This window comes from Phacochoerus africanus, chromosome 11 (assembly GCF_016906955.1).
Source record: "Phacochoerus africanus isolate WHEZ1 chromosome 11, ROS_Pafr_v1, whole genome shotgun sequence".
NCBI classification, from domain to species: Eukaryota; Metazoa; Chordata; class Mammalia; order Artiodactyla; family Suidae; genus Phacochoerus; species Phacochoerus africanus.
The window spans coordinates 62,043,682-62,060,827 of record NC_062554.1 but is presented as its reverse complement, the minus strand read 5'-3'; the positions used below and the strand labels follow the sequence as shown (position 1 = coordinate 62,060,827).

The 17,146-nt window shown below is 34.9% G+C and overlaps 1 protein-coding gene and 1 pseudogene across 1 annotated transcript in view; both read right to left on the bottom strand.

Moving 5' to 3' along the window:
• Positions 1 to 17,146, bottom strand: part of GUCY1A2 (guanylate cyclase 1 soluble subunit alpha 2) — a 398,753-nt gene that overhangs the window by 16,245 nt on the left and 365,362 nt on the right. The window lies entirely within an intron of this gene.
• On the bottom strand, positions 13,008 to 13,297 carry LOC125111278 (HIG1 domain family member 1A, mitochondrial-like; annotated as a pseudogene).

Sequence of the window (17,146 nt, the reverse complement as noted above, 5' to 3'; positions counted from 1 at the left end):
ATAAACTCTTCCAAGTTCCTTTGATACCAGGTATTTAGCCAATTTTGTGTACATGAACACTGAAATGCAATATTCAGATGATTTCCAGTGGGAAAATATGAATGAGTTACTGGAAGGTTGTGTAGGAGGACAGAGGAAAAATCTCATACAGCATGCTTGGTGGTGATGAGTCATGGTGCTGAATAAATTTTCAATTATGTATACAAGGATTAGGAATTTAAAAACTGATCACCACAGAACCTCTGATCTCTTCTAAAATGTTTTAATAAATCCAAGTCTCTGGGCTGGTTCTAAGGCTCTGCTTAACAATCCATTTATTTAGCAACTCAGGACTGATATGGAAGCTTAGATACTACATAAATCTAAATTAATCTCCAGCTGTAATCCTATGCTGGTTGATATACAACCTAGGAGTTTAAACATGTTCAACAACTGTTTGGAAGGCACACAAATCTTAGTTTACCTGTCTGTCACTCTTCCTCCTCTTAAAAGAGTTTTTTTTTTCCCTACAAATTGACACTCAAGATGAAAATTCACTGCTATTTTGGATGACTTTGGAATATTGTTTGGCACCCAAACATATCAGGGACCTCCATGAAGCTGCTTCCTCACTGCTGCATAATGAAACTGGTTTCTGATTCCTTCAGATCTTGTTTGAATGCCCATTTCCCCCTGCTTTCACTAAGCTTTGTGATCTCCTTTATTTTGTCTTGGGAAAGGACCTGAAACTTAATCACTCTGAGTACAAAGGGACCTAAATATAATTTCCATTTTAAGATAAGACCCAGAGTTTTGGGTAAAAAAAGTAATGGAATTGTAACAGACATTTCAGGCATACTATTCTGGGATTTACTGTCATCTCCAAATCATACTTCAATTGTCATATATGAATACATCTTGGTCATATAGAAGGCAGAGGTCAGAATTTATACTTTCGTTCCTTTGTACTCTTTTCACCAATTCTATATTTTGATTTGATTGCTAATTAAGGAGCTTTTAGGGCTGGTTGTTATGAGCATTTCTCATGCTGCTCCAGGACTGTAGCCTTAGGAAAGATAACCAATCGTGTAATTATCAAACCAGGTTTTACCTTTATGTGGTTTTCTGGTCCATGAATTCAGCAGCCAGCCAGTCAACAGTTAACTCCTAAATGTCTTCTAGGAGCTGAGTGCTGAAACAATTCATTTCTACTTTTGATAATGATTGTATGGGTCCATGGAGGACTGAGATGCAAAGAAGGAATTTTAATTTTTGCTGGGAAGTTTCTTTTGATAAAGTGTTTTTATTTTTGTTTGTTTTAGCTGAATTGATTCCACAGGTAACTTCCTAAACAGAAATACACTTGCTGAAATAATATATGTAGTTCCAGCTTCCAATAGTGACAAACTAGTATGTGCTATCCTCTGTACACCTGTATGTTTGAAATCATCATGCAAGATTGGAAAATCATTTGCTTATGCAAAGTTACACTGCTCAGCAAAGAATACATTAAGATCAAGCAAGAGACAATAATATATGATGCATGTTAAGGAGCTGAGGCCTAGGAAGCATAAGTGAATAGTGACTCTTAAAGGCAGAATATCTGAAATGTCTTTATTTCACTCTTCTCTCAAATCAATTATTTTGATGCATTATTAAATATTGTTTGGAAATTATTTTCTCCTCAATATTTTGCTACTAAAAAGTCAGATGATGTAAAGCTGGGATAGAGGCAAGGCCTCTGCACATGGTACCCTACAGGCAAGTGAAACCAGACTAAGCACAAAGGGGGAAAAAAAGGGTCCTTTAAAAATCCACTTTAGGGGAAGGAGACAAAATGGATGAGTAGAAGGACTCCAGCTCATCTGCTCTCACAGATGAACAACCACAAACAAAAAAGACTGGAAACTAAAAAGATATTCTACACACAAAGACAAAGAAGCCACAATAAGAGGGGTAATTTCACAATATAAGAAAACCCCATGCCAACTAGGTGGGTGGCCCGCAATCTAGAAAATTACTATATCGCAGTTCTTCCACATGATTGAGAATTCTAAACCCCATATCAGGTTCTCTAGTCCAGGGATTCTGGCATCAGGAGCGGGAACCTCCCAAGCATTTGGCTTTGAAGGCCAGTAGGGCCTGAGTGCAAGAGCTACATAGGATTGGGAGAACAGAGACTCCACTCTTAGAAGGCACATAGAAGTTTTCACATACACTGGGCCCAGGGCAAAGCAGTGATTCTGTAGGAATCTGGGCCAGACCTACTTGTGGGCCTTGGAAGGTCTCTTGGGAAGATAGGGGTTGGCTGTGCCTCAGTGTGGGGGCAGGGCAATGGTGGTAGAGGCCCAGGGAATAATCCCACTGGTGAGCACTATGCAGGAGGTAGTCATGTTGGAAAGAGCTGGCCCCACCCAACTTCCTACAAACTCCAGTACTGGGAAGCCTCAGACCAAACAACCAACACAGTGGGAAGAGACCCACCCATCAGCAAACATGTTACATAAAGCCATCCTGTGCACACAGCCATCTCTAAATTCGTGTCTTGAGACAGCCCTCCCAACAAGAGGGACAAGGCACAGATACAACCACCAATGGCAGGCATCAGTCCCTCCCACTGGGAAAGCCCTTGGAGCAACTTATCAACCAGGGAGGAGACACCAGAAGCAAGAAGGGCTACAACACTGCAGTCCAAATAAAGGGACCATAAACACAGAAAATTAGACAATGAGATGGTAGAGAAAAATGTTCCAGATAAGGGAACAAGAAAAAAGAACAACTAAATGGAGTGGGGATAGGCAACCTATATGAGAAAGAATTCAGAGCAATTGTAGTAAGGATTATTCAAGATCTCAGAAAAAAATTGAGGCACAGAAATAAATTAGAAGAAATGGTTAACAAGAGTAAGAAGATTTAATGAATAAACAGAGACAAAAAAAACAATGAATGAGATGAAAAATACGCTGGAAGGAATCAATAGCAGAACATATGAGGCAGAATGAATTCATTCATTGGAAGACAGACTGGTGAAAGTCACTGCTGAGGAACAGAAAAAGAAAAAGTAATGAAAAGAAATGAGGACAGTCTAAGATACACATGAGAAATCATTAAATACACCTCAATGTTTCCATTATAGGGGTCCCAGAAGGAAAAGAGAGAAAGAGTCAGAGAAAATATTTGAAGAGAAAATAGCTGAAAAGTTTCCTAACATGGGAAAGGAAACACACAAGTCTAGGAAACACAATGAATACCGTAAAAAGTAAATCAAAGGAGAAACACCCCAAGACTCAGATTAATCAAACTGACCAAAATTAAAGACAAAAAGAAAATATTGAAAGCAACCAGGGAGAAGCAATGAATAACACACAAGGGAAACCCAATAAGGTTATCAACTAATTTTTCAGAAGAAACTCTGAAGGCCAAAAGGGAATGGCATGATATATTTAAGGTGATAAAAGGGAAAAACATATAGCCAAGAATACTGTAGCCAGCAAAGGTCTCATTCAGATTTTATGGAGAAATCAAAAACTTTTGCTTTGAGCAAAAGCTATGAGAATTCAATACCACCAAATCATCTTTATAAGAAATGGTGAAGAAACTTCTCTAGGTGGAAAATAAAGGCCATAAGAAACAAGAAAATTACAAAAGTGAAATTTCACCAGTAAAGGCAAACATATAGTAAAGTTAGGAAGTCATTTACATACAAATATGATATCAAAACCAGCAATCATGAGAAGAGGTGAGTACAAATGCAGGATATTGGAAAGCCGTTTGAAATTAAGAAACCAGAAACCTAACAATCTTGTATATAGATAGATACTACTTTATCAAAACCTCATGGTACACACAAAAATGATAAAGCAATCCAAACACAACCCTAAAGAAAGCCATCAAATCACAAGAGAACAAAAGTGAAAAGGAATAAAAAAGACCTGTGAAAACAAATCCAAAGCAATTAACCAAATAGCAATAAGAACATAAATATCAATAATAACTCTGCATGTAAATGGAGTAAATGGTCTGACCAAAAGACATAGGCAGAATGGATAAAAAACAAGATCCATAATATGCTGTTTATAAGAGATCCACTTCCCACCTAGGGACACATACAGATTGAAAGTAAGAGGATGGAAAAAGGTAGTCTGTGCAAATGAAAATCAAAAGAAAAGCTGGAGAGGCAATATTCATATTAGAGAAACAGACTTTAAAATAAAGACTGTTGTAAGAAACAAGGAAAGACATTATATATTGATAAATGGATTAACAAAAGGAGAATATAGAATAATCACAAATATACGCACCCAACATAGGAGCACCTCAATATATAAGACAAATGCTAACAGCCATAAAAGGAGAAATTGATAGTGAGGGACTTTAATTCCACATAGACCAATGGAGAGATCATTCAGACAGAAAATCAAAGAGGAAACACAAGCCTTAAATTACATATTAGACCAGATGAACTTAATTGCTATTTATAGAACATTTCATCTAAAAGTGATGGAATATACATTCTTCTCAAGTACATATGTGACATTTTACAGGATAGATCACATTCTGGGCCATAAAATGAGGCTTGGCATATTTAAGAAAACTGAAATCCTATCAGGCATCTTTTCCAATTACAATGCCATAAGTCTAGAAATAAACCTCGAGAAAAAAACCATAAAAAACACAAAGACTTGGGGGCTAAACAATATATTACTAAACAATCAATGCATCACTGAAAATATCAAAGGAGAAATTTAAAAATACATAGAGAAAAATCAAAACAAAACACAATGATCCAAAACCTATGGGACTCAGAAAAAGCAGTTCTAGGAGGGAAGTTTATAGTAATATAATATTACCTTAGGAAATAAGAAAAATTTCAAATAACCAACCTAAACTTACATTTAGAGCAACTAGAGAAAGAACAACAAACAAAACCTAAAGTGAACAGAAGGAAAGATATCATAAAGATCAGAGAAGAAAGGAAAGAAATAGAGGCAGAAAAAAGAATTGAAAAGGTCAATGAAACTAAAAGCTGGTTCTTTGAAAAAAATCAGCTAAATTGATAAAATTTTTATTGATAAACTCATGAAGACAAAACAAAGAGGGCTCAAATCAATAAACTTCTAAATAAAAAAAGGAGAAATCACAACTGGCACCATGGGAATATGAAGTATTTTAGGAGACTATTATAAGCAACAGTATGTCAATAAAATGGACAAGCTAGAAGAAATGGAAAAATTCTTAAAAAGGTATAATCTCAAAAGACTGAACAAGGAAGAAATAGAAAATATGAACAGAACAATCACATATGAAATTGAAACTGTGATTCAAAAACTTCCAGCAGACAGAAGTCCAGATCCAGTTAGCTTCACAGGCATATTCTATCAAACCTTCAGAGACGAGGAGTTCCTGTTGTGGCACAGTGGTTAACGAATCTGACTAGGAATCATGAGGTTGCGGGTTTGATCCCTGGCCTTGGTCAGTGGGTTAAGGATCCAGTGTTGCTGTGAGCTGTGGTGTAGGTTGCAGACGCAGCTCAGATCCCGAGTTGCTATGGCTCTGGGATAGGCCGGTGGCTACAGCTCTGATTAGACCCCTAGCCTGGGAACCCCCATATGCCATGGGAGCGGCCCTAGGAAAAGCAAAAAGACAAAAAGACAAAAAAAAATCAGAGAAGAGCTAAAACTTATCCTTCTGAAATACTTTGACAAAAATGTAGAGGAAGGAACATTCCCAACTCATCCTATGAGCCCACCAGCACTCTGATACCAAAACCAGACAAATATATGACAAAAAAATAAAATTAAAGGCTAATATCACTATGAACATGATGCAAAAATCCTCAACAAGATATTAACAAACCAAATTCAACAATACATTAAAAGGATCATACACCATGATCAAGTGGGATTTATCCCAGGGATGCAAGGATTTTTCAGTATCCTCAAATCAGTCAGTGTGATTCACCACATTAACAGATTGAAGAATAAAAATCATATGATCATCTCAGTAGATGCAAAGCTTTTGACAAAATTTGAAACCTACTTATGATAAAAACCCTCTAGAAAATGGGCATAGAGGGAACCTATTTCATCATAATAAGGGCAACATATGAAAAACCCACAGCTAACATCATACTCAATGGTGAAAAGCAGAGCATATTTCTTCTATGATTAAGAAAAGTCTTGCCATTTTTATTAAACATAATTTTGTAAGTCCTAGAAATGGCAATCAGAGAAGACAAAGAAATAAACTGAATTTAAATTGGAAAAGAGGACTTAAAACTGTCACTGTTTTCAGATGATGTGATATTATACATAGAAAAATCATAAAAATACTACCAGAAAACTACTACAACTCAACAGTGAATTCCATGAAGTTGCACCATCCAAAATTAATGCACAGAGATCTCTTGCATTTCTCTACACTTACAATGAGGTATCAGAGAGAGAAATTAGGGAAATAGTCCTATTTATAATTTCACAGAACTAATAACATTCTTAGGAATAAACCTATATATGTAGGCAAAAGTTCTGTACCCTGAACACTATGATACTGATGAATGCAATCAAAGATGACACAAACAGAAGGAAAGATACATTATGTTCTTGGATTGGAAGAATTAATATTGTCAAAGTGACTATAATACTCAAAGGAATCTACAGATTTAATGCAATCCTTATCAAATTACCAATATCAGTTTTCACAGAAGTAGATCAAATATTTTAAAATTTGTATGGAAACACAAAAGATCCCAAACAACCAAAGTAATACTGAAAAAGAAAAATAGAGCTGGAAGAATCAGGCTTCCCAATTTCTGACTATACTAAAAAGCTACAGCAATCAAAACAATATGGTAGTAGCACAGAAACAGAAATATAGCTCAATGGAGCAGGATATATAGCCAAGAAATAAACCAACACACCTGTGGTCAGTTAATTTAAGAAAAGTATCCAAGAATATACAATGAAGAGAATACAGTCTCTTCAATAAGTGGTTCCTGGAAAACTGGACAGCTACATGTAGAAGGCGAATTTAGAACATTCTCTAAGATCATGCATAAAAATAAACTCAAAATAGACTTCACACCTATAGTTTAACCCTACATACTACAAAACTTCTAGAGGAAAACATAGGTAGAACACTCTCTGACATAAAATGCAGCAATATCTTTTCAGATCCACCTCTTACAGTAATGAAAGTAGAAACAAATACATACAAAAAACACAATTAAACTTAAAAGCTTTTGCACAACAGAGGAAACCAAAATATACAAACAGCTCATGAAGCTTTATATCATAACAAACAACCCAAACAAAAAAATAGTCAGAAAATCTAAATACACATTTCCCAAAGAAGACAGACAGACGGTCAAAAAACACATGAAAAGATGCCAAGGGACACTAATTGGAGAAATGCAAATCAAAACTACAATGAGGTATAACCTCTCATGGTCGGAATGGCCATCACTGAAAACTCTACAAACAAAATGAATGCTGGAGAGGGTATAGGGAAAAGGGAACCTTTCGACACTGTTTGGTGGGAATTTAAATTGGTATGACCACTACAGAAAATACTATAGTGAAAATGAAAACAGAATTAATTTATGATCCAGCAATCTCACTTTTGGGCATGTATTAGAGGAAAATCATATTTTGAAAAGATACATGTACTTCAGTATTCATTGCAGCACTATTTACAATAGCTGATACATGGAAACAATCTAAATGTTCTTCAAAAGAGGGATGGATAAAGAAGATGTGCTATAGGAGTTCCAATTGTGGTGCAGTGGAAACAAATACAACTAGAAACCATTGGGTTGCAGGTTCAACCACTGGCCTTGCTCAGTGGGTTAGGATCCATCATTTTTTTGAGCTATGGTGTAGGTCACAGACACAGCTAGGATCTGGAGTTGCTGTGGTGTGGGCCAGCAGCTGTAGCTTCAATTAGACCCTTAGCCTGAGAACCTCCATATGATGTGGGTGTGGCCCTAAAAAAAAGCCCAAAAAAAAGATGTGGTACATATATACAATGGAATATTACTCAGCCATAAAAAATAATGAACTTATGTCATTTGCAGTAACATAGATGGACCTAGAGATGATAATACTAAGTGATGTAAGTTAGACAAAGATAAATATCATATGATATTACTTATATGTGGAATCTTAAAAACAGAAATAGACTCACAGACTTCAAAATGAAGCTTATTATTCCAAAGGGGAATGGTGGGAGGGAGGGACAGATTGGGAGTTTGGGACTGGCACAGGCAAACTTTTGTATAAGGAAGCATCTGATGTCATTCCATGTGCTATTACAGTGGATATGAACTTTCTCATCTGTCAGTCTCTTGTTCTTTTTCTCTCATCACCATCATCTATCTCCAGTTTAATGAATATTAATGATAATGGTGCCACAATGTATATTTTTATTTGTGAAAGTCACCACTAGTAGAATCTTTTTTTTTGTTGGTTTTTTTTTTGCTATTTCTTTGGGCTGCTCCCACGGTATATGGAGGTTCCCAGGCTAGGGGTCGAATCGGAGCTTTAGCCACTGGCCTGTGCCAGAGCCACAGCAACGCGGGATGTGAGCCGCATCTGCAACCTACATCACAGCTCACGGCAACGCCAGATCGTTAACCCACTGAGCAAGGGCAGGGACCGAACCCGCAACCTCATGGTTCCTAGTTGGATTCGTTAACCACTGCGCCACGATGGGAACTCCTAGTAGAATCTTTTGATATGGAAAGTTATATATTTTACTTCTGTGAATTTTTTGGTTATTTCTTTAGTTCTGATAAATTTTTGGTCTGTATTTTTTTCTGGATTTCTGCCCAGTTAGATATTGGACTTGGTAAATTAATCCTCCAATTAATTTCCTTTTATCTCTGATTTACTTTGTACATTTTTCTACTTTACTTTCTGAAATACTGCTTCCAGCATTATCTCCTAATTCTCTTGTAGAATTCAAAACTTTGGATACTAGATTTTAATTTCCAAGAGCTCATTCTTCTTATAGGTTGTTTCTTTTTTATATGCTTTGTTCTTACTTGGTATCTTAAACCTGTGGTAATATTAATCATCCTTTTTGTTTTCTTTTGTTCTCTATTTTGTCTCTCTTTCCTCCAAATGATCATTGAGGTGTTGTTATTGTTGTTTTGGTTTTGTTGTTTGCTTGCATATTTTAATCTTTCTCTTTAATGTTAAAGGCATTCAAAAAATGACTAATATCCCTAGAAGTCTCTTCTATTTAACTGTGAAGTAGTATAACATGATTGGAAGCTTTATGTGTGGCAAGATTTTGTGAAATTGTGGGTCTTTCCTAAGTATTTCATTAGGGTTCCCAATTACCAATACATTTATTGTTTTCCCCTTGGGCTAATTTGTCCAGTTAACAATGTTTGAATTATGTATGTGGCATTACATCTGGCTTCCATAATTTGGAAAGTTAAATGGAGGAAATGAACTGGGAATCTGACTTTTCAGTATATCGACTTTTAGTTAATCCCCTATATTCATCTGCTCAAATTTAAAGACATTTTGGTTCAATATCTCAAGGAAAATAAACCCATAATATACTTCCAGAGTTACATGCTCCTCCCAAGTCTATGCTAAATAATAGTTTTAGATAAGCACATGGCTACCCAGCTAGAAAGTACATTTTTCTTTCTTTATCACTTTTTCTTTCTTTCTTTCTTTCTTCCTTCCTTTCTCTTTCCTTCCTTCCTTCCTTCCTTCCTCCCTCCCTTCTCTCTTTCTCTCTTTCTTTCAGGGCCACACCTGTGGCATATGGAGGTTCCAGGGATGGGGTCGAATCAAAGCTGTAGCCGCTAGCCTACCCACCATCACAGCAACACCAGATCTGAGCTGCATCTGTGATCTACACCACAGCTCATGGCAATGCTGGATCTTTAACCCACTGAGCCACAACAGGAGCTCCAGAAAGCACATTTTTCAAAATTCCTTGCAACTACATTTCTGAGTGATTACTAGGTTCCTACAATAAGATTAACATGCTCAAGATTTGAATATCAGAATTGAAGTAGATTTCATTTCCCTTTGGCAACTGACCATTAACACTGAATTTTGCAGAAGGCTCCAGTTTCTAGTTTCTTCACTCTCAAGAAAATGGCCCAGTATTGGTGACTTTTCCTCCAACCCCCTAATCTCTGGAATGCATATTTAGGCATCCACATTTCAGCTTCTTTATGTTCAAAGATTAGTATGGCTGCGGCGATGGCTCTAGACCTAGACCATTATAGTTCTAGTGGTGACCTCAGAGGCCTAATTAGCCAGTTCTATACTTTATGGGCATAATTTCAAGATACTCAAGTTTAGAATCTGCCATCTTTTCCCCTTTCATGATTCTGTAAGCATATCATTCACTTTATTAAATTTCTTCCTTCTTAAAATACCTGTGTTGTTTTCTATTTCTTAAACTTCTGGAATTTCTCTCAATTATACATTGGATTTTATAGATTAATCATCTGGTTTGGTAATTATTTATCTGATATCTTTTTTGCTAAGGAATACATTTAGAATCTATTCTAACGAATCCGACTAGGAACCATGAGGTTGCGGGTTCGGTCCCTGCCCTTGCTCAGTGGGTTAACGATCCGGCGTTGCCATGAGCTGTGGCGTAGGTTGCAGATGTGGCTCGGATCCCGCGTTGCTGTGGCTCTGGCGTAGGCCCGTGGCTATGGCTCCGATTCAACCCCTAGCCTGGGAACCTCCATATGCTGCAGGAGCAGCCCAAGAAATAGCAAAAAAAAAAAAAAAGAATGTATTATAATGGCATTAGATGTTGTCTTTGAGAGCTGAAGAAATATGACAGTTCTGAGAAAAGAAAACGAAAAAAGATAAAAAGTTTTTATGGTTTTTCTAAGTGTTTTGTAGTTCCCACTTTTTTTTATTATTCACCTTCTTTCCATCTGAGTGGAAGAAAAGGAGTTCTCTGTATTTGTGCTTTATGATTGACTGATCTGGGACAGTTTGAAGATAGGCCCAATGAAACTACAGTTATGGAGTCAGCCTAAAATCTCTTGAAATTCAATAATTCATACTTTTAAAATAACACTCTGTCCAAATAAGGAAAGTAAGAATATGGTTCACTGTGAAATAAAACAGATGGATCTCATCAAATTTGTATGCATTGAGGTTACAAACATTTTAAGTTGCAGATTTTGTTGCAATTTTATAGAATTATCAGCTTGTGGGTTCTAAAATTCAAGTTAATGGGTAAGTTTTCAAAAAAGTCTCCCTGTATGTCCCTGAAAAGTATAAGGCAGAGGGACACAGAGGCTCTCTGCAACACTCTGGCTTATTTTTTTTTGCAACCACCTTGAGTATCAATAGCAAAACAATGCTCAAAATAAACCCCATAGTCTGTGTGTCTAGTGCTTGCTAGAGGGTGCACATTCTGGCATGTGTTTCCTATTTGGATGGAAAAATAAATGCTTCTTAAATTCCTAATTTTAAGTTGTTGAATAGCTAAAGATGATTCTGCACCATTGGTTTCTGTGGACATTGTCAATTTTTACCTTTAACAGCCTAAAAACCCCATTTGACAACTAAATACCAAAGAGGGTTAACAATTTGAAACACTCACTAAAAATTTTTAATGTCTGACAGGTAAAAATTTTAAATGAGATAGCAAATGAGAGATTAGAAAAGATAAAGGTTTTATATACTAAAAAGCTAAAAAATTTCTTCACATTTTTTTACTCCTCTGACCCAAATTACTTTGTAAAAATAAATCCAACATCACACTAGTCTTTCTCTATAAAAGACAAGAGGTAGAGTGGAAACAAACAAAAAAATTCACATTTGATTTCATTATTAAAAAATTAGAAGCAGAAGCAATTTTTAAGAGTTATATGTTCTCTATTTTATATACTCCTGAACCAATCAGAAGCAGAATTAACCTAGACACATTGTAAGGAGAACATACAGAGTTCAGTCCCAAAGAAGGCAAATCAGCTTGAAGAAAATATTTAGGAGCCAGAAAACAAAAACCAAACTTCTCTTTTTTTTCTTCAAATTTAAACTTTTCCTCCTCCTCCTATTCTTTCTCCTGTTTTTTTTTCTTCATTAAAAAAAAAATGTGTTCACTTTTTTTAATAGTACTACATTTATCATGTTATCACCATGGAATTTATAAATTCAGGTTAGACAAGAAAATTTCACAAATGCAATACAGCATTCCGTAGTATACCAAACTTTGCATATAATTCCTGACCAATCTAGCTTGCTTATAATCATTAAGCACTTCCAGTATAATCTGACATTTGTGATTCTTAGAAAATGAACCTCCTGCACACATTTAAAAAGTGTTTTTCATTTATCTCTGCATTCACACTGAAAATATACATTTCTATTTCAAGATGACAATTAATTTTTTTTTCTAAAATAGCAGCAGCAAAACCTAACTCTGCAATAACAAAAGAACAAAACTGAGATTAATAATTAAGTTATTCTTGTATTTACAAGTATGATTCTGAAATAAATAACTACTTCTAAGCAGTGCTGTTATCAGCATTTCAGGTTTGGTTAAACATACACACATTGTCTGTGGTGATGAGACTTATAATATTATATTCCACACACTGTTCTAAAAGAGTTCTTCAAGAGCCAACCATCCCTAAATACTGAAGGCCACAAGGCAAATAAGATTCCTATACAACATCTAAAGTATGTGATATTCTGCAGCAACTGGGAATATTTCATGATTGGCTTGTTGACTTCTTTAGAACTAAATTCATGAGGAGACCTTAAGAAGGTGGACATTTTACAGTTGCCTTGTGCTTTAAAAGCAACATGTTTCTTTTGTGACTATTTGACTCACTTGAATGATCTAATTAGTGAACTAGTCACCAGTAATTTCATGACCAGGCAAATCAGGCTCATAAGAAAGGAAACTGTTTCAAATTACCATGTTATTTTTTGAGCCATTCAAACAATTTATTTTTGATGCAAATATATAATCTCAATATGACAAGACTAGCTAAAGCAAGCACTACCAACAATACCAAGACATCATCTCTTGTAAGATTTAGGTTTTGCCTGGAATTCCTCATATATGGAGTAGTCCATATCAAGAGTCATGCTCTCACAACAAAGCTTTGGGCTGCCGTGCACATGTGAAACAGGTGAACAGAAATTTTAGTATCTCCCCTGATCTTCAACTTATCTAATCAATATGCAGTGATTGCTGCAAAACCTGCCATTCCAACAGGGACAAATTGTGCCCCTCTAGCTTTTCAGATAAATTTAGATCCATGATCTTCATCATATGAAGAAAGGGAAATATCTATGTTGGTTAACATAGTGATTGATGAATGGGATGAGACAGGAGAAGAGGTTGGTAGGTAAACCCTATATCTGATCTCTTATATTTTCATCCCCCACCGTTCCCTACTCCATACAAGTGACATAGGAGCAAATTAGCTAATGACATTGGTTAAGTCACATTAGTTCTCTGGTTCTCAATTTCCTTGTGGAAAAAGAAAGACTTTGATCTGATTTATTCCAAAGATTATTTATGAGTCTAACATTTAGTGGAAGTTGAGAATTTATATACCTACTCCCATAGAGGGTCATGTAAAGAAACATGATCAAATACTTTAGGTTTTGACTTACAAATTTGAAAGAGTCCCAAGGAAGATCTCTTTGGCCAGCATCACAAAAGCTGATTATGGACAGTTTTGATTTAGTAATGGGTGACTAATGCATGAGAATCTTTGCACTTTATTCAGGACCATGAAAAGAATTATTGAGTATAGCATTTAGAGAGAGATTTCTCATAGTACACTAAGTATTACACACAAAAGAACAGTGAAGGGAACTGACTGATAAAAGACTAAGTCCTAATTAAGACAAATTTCAATTTCCTAGTTTAAATATGACTTCTCCAAACATATCCTATTTTACTACATTTTAAAATGTATTCTCATAATAAAAATCAAAATCTTTTATTTTTTTGAAGGTAGACTGTTTTGTATTGATGGAAATTGAAACATATCTGTTTACTTAATATAACAACCCATATTCAAATAATCAGATATAACAAAATATAAAATTTGGCCAATTACTTTAAAGAACAATGTGCATAAATGAGGAAAAGGGAGAAATTGATTTAGAAAAATTTGATTACATGCTAAATCTTTAAATAAATATTTTGAAAGAAAAATATAAGTTCATAATGCATTATTGTTTTTAAAAGTAAGTAAAAATGGATTTCCAGTTCCAATGCTAAGTGTTGACCACACAACACATAGAATGGCTATGTTATTTTTAGCCATAGCCCTATAAATATTTTTCTAAAGATATTCATATCTTATATGTTTTCTTCATATGCTCATAACTTCAGTCCTAGTTCAGATTTGGAAGAATAATGTTGCCTTTTAATAGTCATATTTCCTCTAGTTTTCTGTTCTCTCCATGCGGAACATTGTCTCCAAATAAGGTTTCCTTTGATCATATTGTTTCAGGCTCAAAAACATGGAATAGGTCTTTAATAGCATATAGAATTAACATTATCTAGGTTGAAAATTCTCATCCTCACTAGATATTAAAACTGTCATAATTTTTTTAAAATAAACATTTTATTTTGGAATAATTTTAGATTTACAGAAGTGTTGCGAAGATAGTACAATGAGTTCTCCTATACTCTTTACTCAGTTTTCCCTAGTGCTAACATTCTGTATAACCTTGGTATATTTGTCATAACTAAGAAATTAATAATATTATAATATTAACTAAAGACTTAAACTTCACTACTTTACCACTAAACTCCCTTTTCCTTTCCAGATTTAGAGTAAAATTTTTGGAAATAATATAGACCTAATTGCTTTTTTTTTACAATTCAGGAAGAAACAGAGGGTAAGATTATTCATGTGACTTATCTATGGTCATAAACTAATGAGTGGCAGAAGAGTAATATGAACTTCAGTCTCCTCATATATTTTATTTGGTCATTAATTTATTTAATCAACCAGAAGTGATTTTTTAAATTATGGGTATGGGCCACTTTGAAAATCTAATAAGAGTATTAAAAAAAAAAGTCTTTCAGAAAAATTCACATGTGAATATGCATAAAAATATGTTAGAAAACTCATAAACACACTAACCTTAAGATTTACTTAAATGCTACAGCATCACTCAACACACTATATTTTTTTATGTTCTATTTTGGATTTTTAAATCATATTTCACTTAAATTGGTTCTATTGCCAATAAATATTTAAAAATTACTTTTCTACTTCACCTTTTTTACTTAAAATGTTAACATCTAAAAAAAATTCAAAAGGTCCTTTATCCTTTGTTATTTGCAAAATAAACATTTACCTCCCATTCACCTGTAATAATATCATTTTTAGTGAAGAAAGGAAAAGGAATATGTGAGTTGGTTTTCCTTTTACTTTAGATTATGCTCAATTATCTTAGTAACTGATTTTCACTTTAGGTGATCTAGAAAATGTGAATATTTATTAAAACATGGGTGTTCCCATTGTGGTGCAGTGGAAATTAATCCAACTGGTATGGATGAGGATGAGGGTTTGATCCTGGCCTTGCTCAGTGGGTCGAGGATCTGGCATTGCTGTGAGCTGTAGCATAGGTCACAGATGTGGCTTAGATCCTGCATTGCTGTGGCTGTGGCATAGGCCAACAGCTACAGCTCCGATTCAACCCCTAGCCTGGGAACCTCTATATGCTGCTGGTGCAGCCCTCAAAAGAAAAAAAAAAGATTTTTTAAAACTTGGTGTTACTTATAAACATTATTTTTGGCTAATAACACAGCTACTTTTTGTACTTCATAGAAGTTCCTTTTTTGTGTGTGAAATTAATAGACGTCTGCCATATTAAAACTATTGACATGAGCCAGATTAGGGCCTTTAAATTTTGAACCCCAAACTAAGTAATTAACTTTTTAGCATGACTATCATGGGAAAAGAGGCACCCTTCATGCAGAGTAAAGAATGTGTCCTAATATAGGACAAATAGTATTTTTAAATTCAATCTAGAGCCTAATTATATAGACTAAACCAACGCCCAAAAGTGAATTAAACCATAAAAAAGTGTCAAAATGCCAGTCCCACTTTTTCATTTCATAGTTAAGAAATAATAACTAACCATTATTACACAGTACTTATATAGATCTAACTGCTTAAATTAGTTGTCAGAATCAATGCCAAAGTATATACACAATGTGTAATAATGGTTAGTTATTATTTTATAGCTATGATTAGCTAATAGGTACATATATAAAACTTTTACTAGAAAAATAACTAAAACACTATATTCTTCCTCAAAGACTCCAGTGTGACCTTTAATGTACTGATGAACATACAGAATGATTGAGGTGGGATACTCTAAAGGTCAAGAAAGATCAGATTTATTTTCAAAAATTAGGAAGGCTTATGATTTCCAATCCTCAGAATTATATTTTTGGGGAAAAATGTGGTTTGATAGAGTCTGAGACAAAGGAAGAAAGAGAAAAATAAAAATGTCTAAATAAATAGAATATGTCATTCAATTTTGCTATATGTGACAATGTCAAAAAGATAACATTAATGTTGCTGTTTGTAATTGAAAATATAGAAATAATAATCTCTTTTTTTTTTTTTTTTTTTTGCTTTTCAGGGCTGCACCTGCAGCATACAGAGATTTCCAGGTCAGGGGTCAAAATGGAGATGCAGCTGCTGGCCTATGCCACAGCAATGCAGGATCCAAGCTGTGACTGTGAACTATAGCACAGCTTGCATTAACACCAGATATTTAACCCAATGATTGAGGCCAGGGATCAAATCCAGGTCTTCATGGATACTAGTTGGGTTTGTTACTGCTTAGCCACAATGGGAAAGCCCTAGAAATATAATTATTGAGGCACAGCTTAATTTTTCCTTTTGGAAACACTATTAATCATTTGTCTTTACTGATATTTTTGTTTTGTAAAATATGGGGTTGACTATTTTTGGTGCTTCTATAAAAGTAATATGATCAATAAAATCACTTAAAAGACTGACAGAACAGTAAAATGCCAGCCCGAATACTTAAAAAATCATATAGTCACTGGAGTTCCCTGGTAGCCTAGTGGTTAAGGATTTAGCATTGTCACTGCTATGGCTTGGGTTCGATCCATGCCCCAGGAATTTCTGCATGCCATGGGTGTGGTC